This window comes from Sycon ciliatum, chromosome 1 (assembly GCF_964019385.1).
Source record: "Sycon ciliatum chromosome 1, ocSycCili1.1, whole genome shotgun sequence".
Taxonomy (NCBI): Eukaryota; Metazoa; Porifera; class Calcarea; order Leucosolenida; family Sycettidae; genus Sycon; species Sycon ciliatum.
The window spans coordinates 36,262,263-36,274,854 of record NC_088643.1 but is presented as its reverse complement, the minus strand read 5'-3'; positions in this window follow the sequence as shown (position 1 = coordinate 36,274,854).

Here is a 12,592-nt window from a genome sequence, read left to right as displayed (position 1 = left end):
GCGGGTGCCAGCGCCCTACAAGCAAACCAAAAATGAAACCAATGCGATCACTGAAATTGCAGCTGGGTCATGTTATAGAGAGGTACGTTGAAATTGAAAGGTCAGCACAAATGGTCAAAATCCGACATTTTCTCTCCTTTCTGCCCGTTCGCAGCTTAGAAAATGACAATGACCATCCTCATCTCGTTGTGTAGCTGGACATAGACAAGAGCACCATGAAAAAGAGTCACATTTCTCCAAAGAACTCGCCCAGGGCTGCTGAAAGCTGAAAAAGAACCTATCTAGAAGTTTGGGGCTTTTTACCCGTGAATCTTCACGTTGCGACTAAACTATTCACAGCAGTGCCAAATTTTTAGGGTCACTGATTGTGGGTGCCAGCGCCCTACAAGCAAACCAAATATGAAACCAATGCGACCGCTGACATTACAGCTGGGTCATGTTATAGAGAGGTACGTTGAAATTGGAAGGTCAGCACAAATGGTCAAAATCCGACATTTTCTCACCTTTCTGCGCGTTCGCAGCTTAGAAAATGACAATGAATATCCTCATCTCGTTGGTTAGCTGGACATAGAAAATAGCACCATGAAAAAGAGTCACATTTCTCTAAAGAACTCACCCAGGGCTGCTGAAAGCTGAAAAAGAACCTATCTAGAAGTTTGGGGCTTTTTACCCGTGAATCTTCACTTTGCGACTAAACTATTCACAGCAGTGCCAAATTTTCTAGGTCACTGAATGCGGGTGCCAGTGCCCTACAAGCAAACCAAAAATGAAACCAATGCGACCACTGAAATTACAGCTGGGTCATGTTATAGAGAGGTACGTTGAAATTGAAAGGTCAGCACAAATGGTCAAAATCCGACATTTTCTCACCTTTCTGCCTGTTCGCAGCTCAGAAAATGACAATGACCATCCTCATCTCGTTGTGTAGCTGGACATAGACAAGAGCACCATGAAAAAGAGCCACATTTCTCTAAAGAACTCGCCCAGGGCTGCTGAAAGCTGAAAAAGAACCTATCTAGAAGTTTGGGGCTTTTTACACGTGAATCTTCACTTTGCGACTAAACTATTCACAGCAGTGCCAAATTTTCTAGGTCACTGAATGCGGGTGCCAGTGCCCTACAAGCAAACCAAAAATGAAACCAATGCGACCGCTGACATTACCGCTGGGTCATGTTATAGAGAGGTACGTTGAAATTGGAAGGTCAGCACAAATGGTCAAAATCCGACATTTTCTCACCTTTCTGCACGTTCGCAGCTTAGAAAATGACAATGACCATCCTCATCTCGTTGTGTAGCTGGACATAGAAAATAGCACCATGAAAAAGAGCCACATTTCTCTAAAGAACTCACCCAGGGCTGCTGAAAGCTGAAAAAGAACCTATCTAGAAGTTTGGGGCTTTTTACCCGTGAATCTTCACTTTGCGACTAAACTATTCACAGCAGTGCCAAATTTTCTGGGTCACTGAATGCGGGTGCCAGCGCCCTACAAGCAAACCAAAAATGAAACCAATGCGACCACTGAAAATACAGCTGGGTCATGTTATAGAGAGGTACGTTGAAATTGAAAGGTCAGCACAAATGGTCAAAATCCGACATTTTCTCACCGTTCTGCCCGTTCGCAGCTCAGAAAATGACAATGACCATCCTCATCTCGTTGTGTAGCTGGACATAGAAAATAGCACCATGAAAAAGAGCCACATTTCTCTAAAGAACTCTCCCAGGGCTGCTGAAAGCTGAAAAAGAACCTATCTAGAAGTTTGGGGCTTTTTACCCGTGAATCTTCACTTTGCGACTAAACTATTCACAGCAGTGCCAAATTTTCTAAGTCACTGAATGCGGGTGCCAGCGCCCTACAAGCAAACCAAAAATGAAACCAATGCGACCACTGAAATTGCAGCTGGGTCATGTTATAGAAAGGTACGTTGAAATTGAAAGGTCAGCACAAATGGTCAAAATCCGACATTTTCTCACCGTTCTGCCCGTTCGCAGCTCAGAAAATGACAATGACCATCCTCATCTCGTTGTGTAGCTGGACATAGACAAGAGCACCAAGAAAAAGACCCACATTTCCGTAAAGAACTCGCCCAGGGCTGCTGAAAGCTGAAAAAGAACCTATCTAGAAGTTTGGGGCTTTTTACCCGTGAATCTTCACTTTGCGACTAAACTATTCACAGCAGTGCCAAATTTTCTGGGTCACTGAATGCGGGTGCCAGCGCCCTACAAGCAAACCAAAAATGAAACCAATGCGACCCCTGAAATTACCGCTGGGTCATGTTATAGAGAGGTACGTTGAAATTGAAAGGTCAGCACAAATGGTCAAAATCCGACATTTTCTCTCCTTTCTGCCCGTTCGCAGCTTAGAAAATGACAATGACCATCCTCATCTCGTTGTGCAGCTGGACATAGACAAGAGCACCATGAAAAAGAGTCACATTTCTCTAAAGAAATCGCCCAGGGCTGCTGAAAGCTGAAAAAGAACCTATCTAGAAGTTTGGGGCTTTTTACCCATGAATCTTCACTTTGCGACTAAACTATTCACAGCAGTGCCAAATTTTTAGGGTCACTGATTGTGGGTGCCAGCGCCCTATAAGCAAACCAAAATTCAAATCAATGCGACCACTGAAATTACCGCTGGGTCATGTTATAGAGAGGTACGTTGAAATTGGAAGGTCAGCACAAATGGTCAAAATCCGACATTTTCTCACCTTTCTGCCCGTTCGCAGCTCAGAAAATGACAATGACCATCCTCATCTCGTTGTGTAGCTGGACATAGACTAGAGCATCAAGAAAAAGACCCACATTTCTCTAAATAACTCGCCCAGGGCTGCTGAAAGCTGAAAAAGAACCTATCTAGAAGTTTGGGGCTTTTTACCCGTGAATCTTCACTTTGCGACTAAACTATTCACAACAGTGCCAAATTGTTAGGGTCACTGATTGTGGGTGCCAGCACCCTATAAGCAAACCAAAAATGAAACCAATGCGACCGCTGACATTACAGCTGGGTCATGTTATAGAGAGGTACGTTGAAATTGAAAGGTCAGCACAAATGGTCAAAATCCGACATTTTCTCACCTTTCTGCCCGTTCGCAGCTTAGAACATGACAATGACCATCCTCACCTCGTTGGTTAGCTGGACATAGACAAGAGCACCATGAAAAAGAGTCACATTTCTCTAAAGAACTCGCCCAGGGTTGCTGAAAGCTGAAAAAGAACCTATCTAGAAGTTTGGGGCTTTTTACCCGTGAATCTTCACTTTGCGACTAAACTATTCACAGCAGTGCCAAATTTTCTAGGTCACTGAATGCGGGTGCCAGTGCCCTACAAGCAAACCAAAAATGAAACCAATGCGACCACTGAAATTACAGCTGGGTCATGTTATAGAGAGGTACGTTGAAATTGAAAGGTCAGCACAAATGGTCAAAATCCGACATTTTCTCACCTTTCTGCCTGTTCGCAGCTCAGAAAATGACAATGACCATCCTCATCTCGTTGTGTAGCTGGACATAGACAAGAGCACCATGAAAAAGAGCCACATTTCTCTAAAGAACTCGCCCAGGGCTGCTGAAAGCTGAAAAAGAACCTATCTAGAAGTTTGGGGCTTTTTACACGTGAATCTTCACTTTGCGACTAAACTATTCACAGCAGTGCCAAATTTTTAGGGTCACTGATTGTGGGTGCCAGCGCCCTATAAGCAAACCAAAATTCAAATCAATGCGACCACTGAAATTACCGCTGGGTCATGTTATAGAGAGGTACGTTGAAATTGGAAGGTCAGCACAAATGGTCAAAATCCGACATTTTCTCACCTTTCTGCCCGTTCGCAGCTCAGAAAATGACAATGACCATCCTCATCTCGTTGTGTAGCTGGACATAGACAAGAGCATCAAGAAAAAGACCCACATTTCTCTAAATAACTCGCCCAGGGCTGCTGAAAGCTGAAAAAGAACCTATCTAGAAGTTTGGGGCTTTTTACCCGTGAATCTTCACTTTGCGACTAAACTATTCACAACAGTGCCAAATTGTTAGGGTCACTGATTGTGGGTGCCAGCACCCTATAAGCAAACCAAAAATGAAACCAATGCGACCGCTGACATTACAGCTGGGTCATGTTATAGAGAGGTACGTTGAAATTGAAAGGTCAGCACAAATGGTCAAAATCCGACATTTTCTCACCTTTCTGCCCGTTCGCAGCTTAGAACATGACAATGACCATCCTCACCTCGTTGGTTAGCTGGACATAGACAAGAGCACCATGAAAAAGAGTCACATTTCTCTAAAGAACTCGCCCAGGGTTGCTGAAAGCTGAAAAAGAACCTATCTAGAAGTTTGGGGCTTTTTACCCGTGAATCTTCACTTTGCGACTAAACTATTCACAGCAGTGCCAAATTTTCTTGGTCACTGAATGCGGGTGCCAGTGCCCTACAAGCAAACCAAAAATGAAACCAATGCGACCACTGAAATTACAGCTGGGTCATGTTATAGAGAGGTACGTTGAAATTGAAAGGTCAGCACAAATGGTCAAAATCCGACATTTTCTCACCTTTCTGCCTGTTCGCAGCTCAGAAAATGACAATGACCATCCTCATCTCGTTGTGTAGCTGGACATAGACAAGAGCACCATGAAAAAGAGCCACATTTCTCTAAAGAACTCGCCCAGGGCTGCTGAAAGCTGAAAAAGAACCTATCTAGAAGTTTGGGGCTTTTTACCCGTGAATCTTCACTTTGCGACTAAACTATTCACAGCAGTGCCAAATTTTCTAAGTCACTGAATGCGGGTGCCAGCGCCCTACAAGCAAACCAAAAATGAAACCAATGCGACCACTGAAATTGCAGCTGGGTCATGTTATAGAGAGGTACGTTGAAATTGAAAGGTCAGCACAAATGGTCAAAATCCGACATTTTCTCACTATTCTGCCCGTTCGCAGCTCAGAAAATGACAATGACCATCCTCATCTCGTTGTGTAGCTGGACATAGACAAGAGCACCAAGAAAAAGACCCACATTTCCGTAAAGAACTCGCCCAGGGCTGCTGAAAGCTGAAAAAGAACCTATCTAGAAGTTTGGGGCTTTTTACCCGTGAATCTTCACTTTGCGACTAAACTATTCACAGCAGTGCCAAATTTTCTGGGTCACTAAATGCGGGTGCCAGCGCCCTACAAGCAAACCAAAAATGAAACCAATGCGACCACTGAAATTACCGCTGGGTCATGTTATAGAGAGGTACGTTGAAATTGAAAGGTCAGCACAAATGGTCAAAATCCGACATTTTCTCTCCTTTCTGCCCGTTCGCAGCTTAGAAAATGACAATGACCATCCTCATCTCGTTGTGTAGCTGGACATAGACAAGAGCACCAAGAAAAAGACCCACATTTCCGTAAAGAACTCGCCCAGGGCTGCTGAAAGCTGAAAAAGAACCTATCTAGAAGTTTGGGGCTTTTTACCCGTGAATCTTCACTTTGCGACTAAACTATTCACAGCAGTGCCAAATTTTCTGGGTCACTGAATGCGGGTGCCAGCGCCCTACAAGCAAACCAAAAATGAAACCAATGCGACCCCTGAAATTACCGCTGGGTCATGTTCTAGAGAGGTACGTTGAAATTGAAAGGTCAGCACAAATGGTCAAAATCCGACATTTTCTCTCCTTTCTGCCCGTTCCCAGGTTAGAAAATGACAATGACCGTCCTCATCTCGTTGGTTAGCTGGACGTAGACAAGAGCACCATGAAAAAGAGACACATTTATCTAAAGAACTCGCCCAGGGCTGCTGAAAGCTGAAAAAGAACCTATCTAGAAGTTTGGGGCTTTTTACCCGTGAATCTTCACTTTGCGACTAAACTATTCACAGCAGTGCCAAATTTTCTGGGTCACTGATTGTGGGTGCCAGCGCCCTACAAGCAAACCAAAAATGAAACCAATGCGACCACTGAAAATACAGCTGGTTCATGTTATAGAGAGGTTCGTTGAAATTGGAAGGTCAGCACAAATGGTCAAAATCCGACATTTTCTCACCTTTCTGCCCGTTCGCAGCTCAGAAAATGACAATGACCATCCTCATCTCGTTGTGTAGCTGGACATAGAAAATAGCACCAGGAAAAAGAGCCACATTTCTCTAAAGAACTCGCCCAGGGCTGCTGAAAGCTGAAAAAGAACCTATCTAGAAGTTTGGGGCTTTTTACCTGTGAATCTTCACTTTGCGACTAAACTATTCACAGCAGTGCCAAATTTTTAGGGTCACTGAATGCGGGTGCCAGCGCCCTACAAGCAAACCAAAAATGAAACCAATGCGACCACTGAAATTACAGCTGGGTCATGTTATAGAGAGGTACGTTGAAATTGAAAGGTCAGCACAAATGGTCAAAATCCGACATTTTCTCACCGTTCTGCCCGTTCGCAGCTCAGAAAATGACAATGACCATCCTCATCTCGTTGTGTAGCTGGACATAGACAAGAGCACCAAGAAAAAGACCCACATTTCCGTAAAGAACTCGCCCAGGGCTGCTGAAAGCTGAAAAAGAACCTATCTAGAAGTTTGGGGCTTTTTACCCGTGAATCTTCACTTTGCGACTAAACTATTCACAGCAGTGCCAAATTTTCTGGGTCACTGAATGCGGGTGCCAGCGCCGTACAAGCAAACCAAAAATGAAACCAATGCGACCACTGAAATTACCGCTGGGTCATGTTATAGAGAGGTACGTTGAAATTGAAAGGTCAGCACAAATGGTCAAAATCCGACATTTTCTCTCCTTTCTGCCCGTTCGCAGCTTAGAAAATGACAATGACCATCCTCATCTCGTTGTGTAGCTGGACATAGACAAGAGCACCATGAAAAAGAGTCACATTTCTCTAAAGAAATCGCCCAGGGCTGCTGAAAGCTGAAAAAGAACCTATCTAGAAGTTTGGGGCTTTTTACCCGTGAATCTTCACTTTGCGACTAAACTATTCACAGCAGTGCCAAATTTTCTGGGTCACTGATAGTGGCTGCCAGCGCCCTACAAGCAAACCAAAAATGAAACCAATGCGACCAGTGACATTACAGCTGGGTCATGTTATATAGAGGTACGTTGAAATTGGAAGGTCAGCACAAATGGTCAAAATCCGACATTTTCTCACCTTTTTGCCCGTTCGCAGCTCAGAAAATGACAATGACCATCCTCATCTCGTTGGTTAACTGGAATTAGAAAATAGCACCATGAAAAAGAGCCACATTTCTCTAAAGAACTTACCCAGGGCTGCTGAAAGCTGAAAAAGAACCTATCTAGAAGTTTGGGGCTTTTTACCCGTGAATCTTCACTTTGCGACTAAACTATTCACAGCAGTGCCAAATTTTCTGGGTCACTGAATGCGAGTGCCAGCGCCCTACAAGCAAACCAAAAATGAAACCAATGCGACCACTGAAATTACAGCTGGGTCATGTTATAGAGAGGTACGTTGAAATTGAAAGGTCAGCACAAATGGTCAAAATCCGACATTTTCTCTCCTTTCTGCCCGTTCGCAGCTCAGAAAATGACAATGACCATCCTCATCTCGTTGTGTAGCTGGACATAGACAAGAGCATGAAGAAAAAGACCCACATTTCTCTAAATAACTCGCCAAGGGCTGCTGAAAGCTGAAAAAGAACCTATCTAGAAGTTTGGGGCTTTTTACCCGTGTATCTTCACTTTGCGCCTAAATTATTTACAGCAGTGCCACATTTTCTGGGTCAATGAATGCGGGTGCCAGCGCCCTAAAAGCAAACCGAAAATCAAATTAATGCGACCACTGACATTACAGCTGGTTCATGTTATAGAGAGGTACGTTGAAATTGAAAGGTCAGCACAAATGGTCAAAATTCGACATTTTCTCAGCTCTCTGCCCGTTCGCAGCTCAGACAATGACAATGACCATCCTCATCTCGTTGTGTAGCTGGACATAGAAAATAGCACCATGAAAAAGAGCCACATTTCTCTAAAGAACTCGCCCAGGGCTGCTGAAAGCTGAAAAAGAACCTATCTAGAAGTTTGGGGCTTTTTACCCGTGAATCTTCACTTTGCGACTAAACTATTCACAGCAGTGCCAAATTTTCTGGGTCACTGAATGCGGGTGCCAGCGCCCTACAAGCAAACCAAAAATGAAACCAATGCGACCATTGAAATTACAGCTGGGTCATGTTATAGAGAGGTACGTTGAAATTGAAAGGTCAGCACAAATGGTCAAAATCCGACCTTTTCTCACCTTTCTGCCCGTTCGCAGCTCAGAAAATGACAATGACCATCCTCATCTCGTTGTGTAGCTGGACATAGAAAATAGCACCACGAAAAAGAGCCACATTTCTCTAAAGAACTTGCCCAGGGCTGCTGAAAGCTGAAAAAGAACATATCTAGAAGTTTGGGGCTTTTTACCCGTGAATCTTCACTTTGCGACTAAACTATTCACAGCAGTGCCAACTTTTCTGGGTCACTGAATGCGGGTGCCAGCGCCCTACAAGCAAACCAAAAATGAAACCAATGCGACAACTGAAATTACCGCTGGGTCATGTTATAGAGAGGTACGTTGAAATTGAAAGGTCAGCACAAATGGTCAAAATCCGACATTTTCTCACCTTTCTGCCCGTTCGCAGCTTAGAAAATGACAATGACTATCCTCATCTCGTTGTGTAGCTGGACATAGAAAATAGCACCATTAAAAAGAGCCACATTTCTCTAAAGAACTCGCCCAGGGCTGCTGAACGCTGAAAAAGAACCTATCTAGAAGTTTGGGGCTTTTTACCCGTGAATCTTCACTTTGCGACTAAACTATTCACAGCAGTGAAAAATTTTCTGGGTCACTGAATGCTGGTGCCAGCGCCCTACAAGCAAACCAAAAATGAAACCAATGCGACCAATGAAATTACAGCTGGGTCATGTTATAGAGAGGTACGTTGAAATTGAAAGGTCAGCACAAATGGTCAAAATCCGACATTTTCTCACCTTTCTGCCCGTTCGCAGCTCAGAAAATGACAATGACCATCCTCATCTCGTTGTGTAGCTGGACATAGAAAATAGCACCATGAAAAAGAGCCACATTTCTCTAAAGAACTAACCCAGGGCTGCTGAAAGCTGAAAAAGAACCTATCTAGAAGTTTGGGGCTTTTTACCCGTGAATCTTCACTTTGCGACTAAATTTTTCACAGCAGTGCCAACTTTTCTGGGTCACTGAATGCGGGTGCCAGCGCCCTACAAGCACACCAAAAATGAAACCAATGCGACCACTGAAATTACAGCTGGGTCATGTTATAGAGAGGTACGTTGAAATTGAAAGGTCAGCACAAATGGTCAAAATCCGACATTTTCTCACCTTTCTGCCCGTTCGCAGCTCAGAAAATGACAATGACCATCCTCATCTCGTTGTGTAGCTGGACATAGAAAATAGCACAATGAAAAAGAGCCACATTTCTCTAAAGAACTCACCCAGGGCTGCTGAAAGCTGAAAAAGAACCTATCTAGAAGTTTGGGGCTTTTTACCCGTGAATCTTCACTTTGCGACTAAACTATTCACAGCAGTGCCACATTTTCTGGGTCACTGAATGCAGGTGCCAGCGCCCTACAAGCAAACCAAAAATGAAACCCATGCGACCACTGTTATTACCGCTGGGTCATGTTATAGAGAGGTACGTTGAAATTGAAAGGTCAGCACAAATGGTCAAAATCCGACATTTTCTCTCCTTTCTGCCCGTTCGCAGCTTAGAAAATGACAATGACCATCCTCATCTCGTTGTGTAGCTGGACATAGACAAGAGCACCATGAAAAAGAGTCACATTTCTCTAAAGAACTCGCCCAGGGGTGCTGAAAGCTGAAAAAGAACCTATCTAGAAGTTTGGGGCTTTTTACCCGTGAATTTTCACTTTGCGACTAAACTATTCACAGCAGTGCCAAATTTTCTGGGTCACTGATTGTGGCTGCCAGCGCCCTACAAGCAAACCAAAAATGAAACCAATGCGACCGCTGACATTACAGCTGGGTCATGTTATAGAGAGGTACGTTGAAATTGGAAGGTCAGCACAAATGGTCAAAATCCGACATTTTCTCACCTTTCTGCCCGTTCGCAGCTTAGAAAATGACAATGACCATCCTCATCTCGTTGGTTAGCTGGACATAGACAAGAGCACTATGAAAAAGAATCACATTTATCTAAAGAACTCGCCCAGGGCTGCTGAAAGCTGAAAAAGAACCTATCTAGAAGTTTGGGGCTTTTTACCGGTGAATCTTCACTTTTCGGCTAAACTATTCACAGCAGTGCCAACTTTTCTGGGTTACGGAATGCGGGTGCCAGCGCCCTACAAGCAAACCAAAAATGAAACCAATGCGACCACTGAAATTACAGCTGGGTCATGTTATAGAGAGGTACGTTGAAATTGAAAGGTCAGCACAAATGGTCAAAATCCGACATTTTCTCACCTTTCCGCCCGTTAGCAGCTTATAAAATGACAATGACCATCCTCATCTCGTTGTGTAGCTTGACATAGAAAATAGCACAATGAAAAAGAGCCACATTTCTCTAAAGAACTCACCCAGGGCTGCTGAAAGCTGAAAAAGAACCTATCTAGAAGTTTGGGGCTTTTTACCCGTGAATCTTCACTTTGCGACTAAACTATTCACAGCAGTGCCACATTTTCTGGGTCACTGAATGCAGGTGCCAGCGCCCTACAAGCAAACCAAAAATGAAACCCATGCGACCACTGTTATTACCGCTGGGTCATGTTATAGAGAGGTACGTTGAAATTGAAAGGTCAGCACAAATGGTCAAAATCCGACATTTTCTCTCCTTTCTGCCCGTTCGCAGCTTAGAAAATGACAATGACCATCCTCATCTCGTTGTGTAGCTGGACATAGACAAGAGCACCATGAAAAAGAGTCACATTTCTCTAAAGAACTCGCCCAGGGGTGCTGAAAGCTGAAAAAGAACCTATCTAGAAGTTTGGGGCTTTTTACCCGTGAATTTTCACTTTGCGACTAAACTATTCACAGCAGTGCCAAATTTTCTGGGTCACTGATTGTGGCTGCCAGCGCCCTACAAGCAAACCAAAAATGAAACCAATGCGACCGCTGACATTACAGCTGGGTCATGTTATAGAGAGGTACGTTGAAATTGGAAGGTCAGCACAAATGGTCAAAATCCGACATTTTCTCACCTTTCTGCCCGTTCGCAGCTTAGAAAATGACAATGACCATCCTCATCTCGTTGGTTAGCTGGACATAGACAAGAGCACTATGAAAAAGAATCACATTTATCTAAAGAACTCGCCCAGGGCTGCTGAAAGCTGAAAAAGAACCTATCTAGAAGTTTGGGGCTTTTTACCGGTGAATCTTCACTTTTCGGCTAAACTATTCACAGCAGTGCCAACTTTTCTGGGTTACGGAATGCGGGTGCCAGCGCCCTACAAGCAAACCAAAAATGAAACCAATGCGACCCCTGAAATTACCGCTGGGTCATGTTATAGAGAGGTACGTTGAAATTGAAAGGTCAGCACAAATGGTCAAAATCCGACATTTTCTCTCCTTTCTGCCCGTTCCCAGGTTAGAAAATGACAATGACCGTCCTCATCTCGTTGGTTAGCTGGACGTAGACAAGAGCACCATGAAAAAGAGACACATTTATCTAAAGAACTCGCCCAGGGCTGCTGAAAGCTGAAAAAGAACCTATCTAGAAGTTTGGGGCTTTTTACCCGTGAATCTTCACTTTGCGACTAAACTATTCACAGCAGTGCCAAATTTTCTGGGTCACTGATTGTGGGTGCCAGCGCCCTACAAGCAAACCAAAAATGAAACCAATGCGACCACTGAAAATACAGCTGGTTCATGTTATAGAGAGGTTCGTTGAAATTGGAAGGTCAGCACAAATGGTCAAAATCCGACATTTTCTCACCTTTCTGCCCGTTCGCAGCTCAGAAAATGACAATGACCATCCTCATCTCGTTGTGTAGCTGGACATAGAAAATAGCACCAGGAAAAAGAGCCACATTTCTCTAAAGAACTCGCCCAGGGCTGCTGAAAGCTGAAAAAGAACCTATCTAGAAGTTTGGGGCTTTTTACCTGTGAATCTTCACTTTGCGACTAAACTATTCACAGCAGTGCCAAATTTTTAGGGTCACTGAATGCGGGTGCCAGCGCCCTACAAGCAAACCAAAAATGAAACCAATGCGACCACTGAAATTACAGCTGGGTCATGTTATAGAGAGGTACGTTGAAATTGAAAGGTCAGCACAAATGGTCAAAATCCGACATTTTCTCACCGTTCTGCCCGTTCGCAGCTCAGAAAATGACAATGACCATCCTCATCTCGTTGTGTAGCTGGACATAGACAAGAGCACCAAGAAAAAGACCCACATTTCCGTAAAGAACTCGCCCAGGGCTGCTGAAAGCTGAAAAAGAACCTATCTAGAAGTTTGGGGCTTTTTACCCGTGAATCTTCACTTTGCGACTAAACTATTCACAGCAGTGCCAAATTTTCTGGGTCACTGAATGCGGGTGCCAGCGCCGTACAAGCAAACCAAAAATGAAACCAATGCGACCACTGAAATTACCGCTGGGTCATGTTATAGAGAGGTACGTTGAAATTGAAAGGTCAGCACAAATGG